This window comes from Acanthisitta chloris, unplaced genomic scaffold, assembly GCF_000695815.1.
Source record: "Acanthisitta chloris isolate BGI_N310 unplaced genomic scaffold, ASM69581v1 scaffold11105, whole genome shotgun sequence".
NCBI classification, from domain to species: domain Eukaryota; kingdom Metazoa; phylum Chordata; class Aves; order Passeriformes; family Acanthisittidae; genus Acanthisitta; species Acanthisitta chloris.
The window spans coordinates 102,121-106,375 of NW_008673204.1; positions in this window are offsets into that span (position 1 = coordinate 102,121).

The following is a 4,255-nucleotide window of genomic DNA, read 5'->3' on the forward strand; positions in this document are numbered from 1 at the left end:
AGAGAATTGAGCCATGAGCTCTAAAATTTTTATTTGAAATTCTTATTAGATATGACAACCATGGTTTGAATTTACACTTGTTTTATCAAGGATATTCACTCATCATGCACTGAAGTTTTTTGTTCCAGGACCGCAGTTAGCAGATAAGATTTTCTTGGGCTTTCTTCATATTTTAAGAATTATTTTCATTATTTTCAATTTAATTCAGTTATTACTAATTTAATTCATTGAAATGATCAATTCAATTCAAGCTCAAGATTTCTGAGTAGTTTTTAAATCATCAGCCCATAAATTTGCTTACTATATGGGGTTTTCAAAACTAGGGTTCTAATTAAATCACACAACCTGTTTGGACATGATAATCATGAGTGTTAAATTAATTTCTTGAGAGCCATTAACCATGTTAACAATATCATGTTAACAATAACATGATAATGTCAGGTGGTTTACTTTTTTTTTTTTTGAGTATTTGAGTGACAGAAGAAATTCAGCTGCTGTGAGCTTGAGCTTAAAAAAACATTAAACTGAAATAAATTGCTGTTAAGGGTTCATTTCTTTAACCTTTTGTTCGATAAAAACTCAGAACCAGTTAACTCAGCAGCTGAGAACACATTTAATCTTGATTGCTTCATTCTAGCATTACTTAATTTAATTTCTTTTATCTTTAGCCCTAGCTTTGAAATCTTACTAGCTCTTTCCAAGGTACTGTGATTGATAGTCATATTACTCTCATGTGAATTGGTAGTGAAGGTGATGTTTCTCTGCTTTGAAAGCAATGCCACAAATGAAATTGAAAACCATAGTTTTAAAAGGAGAAAGAATATTTCTGTTTGGATAAAAATATCAACCTTGGGACTAATGCAAAAATTGAATTATAACAGTAGCCTCATTTACCCATAGCCTACATTTAATTTACATTTTATATCAACTCTTAAGTGCCAATTTTAATGCTAAATGAGCTGTTACTTTGGAAATAGATTATCTGGTTTGATGGAGTGCCAGAAGCTTTGACATCTAGTTTAGCACAAGGATAGTCAAAGAAAGCAATCTTAACTGCAACAGTTTTCAAGGACAATGGGAATATACAGCTCTATTCAGAAAACTCCGTATGCTAGACACATGCTGTCAACAGCTTATTTGAACTGAGAAGTGGTAAGGCACACTGCAAGTATTTACCCAACATTTCCATTACTCAGGCAGCCCTCAGTATTAACTTGCCCTAACATGTGAATCTTTTAAGTTATTCCAGCTCAACTGATTCTGAGATCTAGTTTTAATACAATATGTTGACAGCAAGAAAAGCAAAGAAACAGGAGGTCCACAGCAATATTCTGCTTACTGACTTTGTGTCAAGGCTGGTCATAGGACAGCATTCTGGAGCTGAAGTGTCAGAGAGCAACCTGGGTGGCTTCTCTAGAAGCACCTGAAACTAATCCACTGTGGAGTTCTAAGTCTGCCCTCTGCCTTCCTGGACATGTCCCAGTTTGTACATTTGGGCACCTACCTTCTGGCTAAGCAGTTCATAGATGTCTTGGGAAGTACCTAAGTGTCCCCTAACTTTCCTTGGTGAACCATTAGGCAAGTTCAGAGCATGTCTGACATGCTGGACTAGGAAAATCTAAAAGTTATTATTATCTTCATTCAGAAACAATTATTCACCATCCTTGTGGGAGCCAACCAGTTTGATCACAGTCCTAGAAACTCTGTCTTGAAGGGAGTGAATCTACAGACTCTTGCTGTCAAGGAAATTGCTGTAATCACTATAATGGACACCAGCTGTGGGGTTGCTTTCCACAACAGCTGGGCTACTTTTAATGCTACATTCCTAGTTTAAGAACTACAGAGAAAGTCATACTTACTTACAAAATTTGTATTATGTTAGCATCTACAGTCCCTAACAAGGTTGATCTCTAATGTTCCAGTCCAGGGCATTAATTTGTTGAGGGACAGTCCCTAGCAGTTTACAGTCTAACAAAGAAAACACAACAGAGTCAGGAAAGGATGGAGGTCTGATGATGTATACGTGTTTAGACCATTATGGACCATTTTCCCCATTTGTGGACTTCACTTAAATTTCTATGTTTTTGTCTCTCCCATTTTCATGGTGAACTGAAGGCATCTGTACACACCAAAGCATCCAAAATGTTTCTAATATCTACTATCATATGGTTATTATTTCTGAAAGACATTAGAATGACACTTATACCAAACCTATTCTTCTATCAATAAAAACAGACTCTAAATGAGATGCATAAACTGAGCCATGATACATTTTGCATTTCAAAGATTTACAGGCTACTATGCAACCAAACTGTCCTAAATCTGGAAAGAGCAGTAAAATATCTGCCTCCAAACTGAAAGCACTGGCACTTCTGGGGGCTTAAATTTGATTAATTATATCAATGGCTGTAACACTTGTTTCTCAGATTTTGACCTTAAACAATGCACGAACCACTGAAGAACCAGCACTCATCACTTGTAATTTACAGTCATGTCTTTTTCTGTTCTGCCTTTTCAATAATCCTTCAAGCTTTGTCAGGATTAGACCATGCTGTTTTGGGAGGCATTTTTTGTATGAGGTTTTGTAACAAGAAGAGTTGATTTTCCGAGTTCACGGAAATTAAATCAGTGCTGAAGCAATGACCCATTGACCTTGGAAGTGGGGATGACAGCGGGCAAGGTGTGAACTGAAGTCACCTCTGTTCTGCTTCTAGAGACACAGGGACATGTTTTCACATGAGTAGACATGCTAACTGTGCCATGCAAGCTATACTCAAACTAGGTGAACACAAATCAGTGTGCTGCAATCAGTGCTTTCAAGATTCACGTGGAATAAAAAACCTCTGTCAATCTGAAACCAGAGCTCTTCCTCATTCTCTTCCTTCATCCTTTGTACACACTTCAAACCCTGTGGAACAGTATTATGACAAATAAGCAATTTGGCCCTTTGATTGTACCTCTCTGGACCCACTTGCAAGAATCCTTAGAAGCAGGTGAAATTTTGCTATTGACAATGCAAAAATTCTTTGTATTATTATTTATCTGAAATGATCTATATAGAGAGAGATTTTTTTAAAAGCAAAAATTAAAGAAACTCCCTAGTTCAACTAAAGCTCTTTCTAGGTGATTTGGAGGAAAAGTGTCATGTCCCCTCTGTGATGGATGTGGCTAAGTGGCAGCATATAGAATTCAAGCCTTCTAGTTCTTCTAATATCCAAGAAAACTGCTATACAGGAGATTGTTTAGTAAAAACTAGATTGGCCCTGAATCATTCTGAGAAAAGGAACATGTGGTAGAAGACATTAACACAAGCTTTCACAGATATTGACTGGAAGTCACTGTAAACATTGCCAAGTTTCCTGCTTTGTTTCAGAAGCTTTATGTACCACCACCACTAAGTGAAATTTTTGTGGCTATGCTGAATATCACAGAGCATAGGATGGGTAAAGGTTTTAAAATAAGTTAAAAAATGAAGGTGGGAAAGACAGAGCTGTGGAGTATTTGCCAAGAGTAATATGGAGAGAAGGATCCAGATGGGAGAGGAAGAGTGTGCTGGGCCAGATCTATGCCTTTCAGCCCCTTTCCTCCCTCCTGCTGCCTGTGCAGAGGGCTGACAGGAGCCATGGCCAAGTCTGTGCTCCAGTTTTGCCCAAAGCTCTGCACCCCACAGCAGGGAAGAAGCCCTCTTTGCACTTCTCCATCCACCTCTGCCCCACCTACACAAATGGCTCTCAAACCAGAGGAAACCAGAAATGTGCCATGGTTGTGAAGGAAAAGACCAGGAGAAGCTAAAGACTAATTTATGCTGAGGAGATGACTTCTCCCATCTTTATAATTTGCAGACTGCTTTAATTCTTGTCTGTGAGTATCTCTCATAGAGCAAGTGAAATGAAAGTGAACTATGACATAACTGAGGAAAAAACCAGGATCCTGTTTGATGATTACCATATATTCCTGTCTGCCAATAAAAATTACACGCTCACATTTATTTCTGCTTCTACTGTAACCACTCAGCCCACTTTTCTGCTGTTTTGTTTGTAAAAGTTTAAAGAGTCTGAAATAGTACATTACTCTTCTTTTTCTTTGTCTAGACAGATTTTTATATATACTTCAACACTGAATGTACAAAAGGACTGTTTTGACAATGATTTGCTGAAAATGCTGTTATAGTTTCGAGCTATGAAACTGAACTTACATTACCTCAACTGACCAGACCTGTAGCAGACTCTCAGATGGAATGTCTGCATCACTCTTT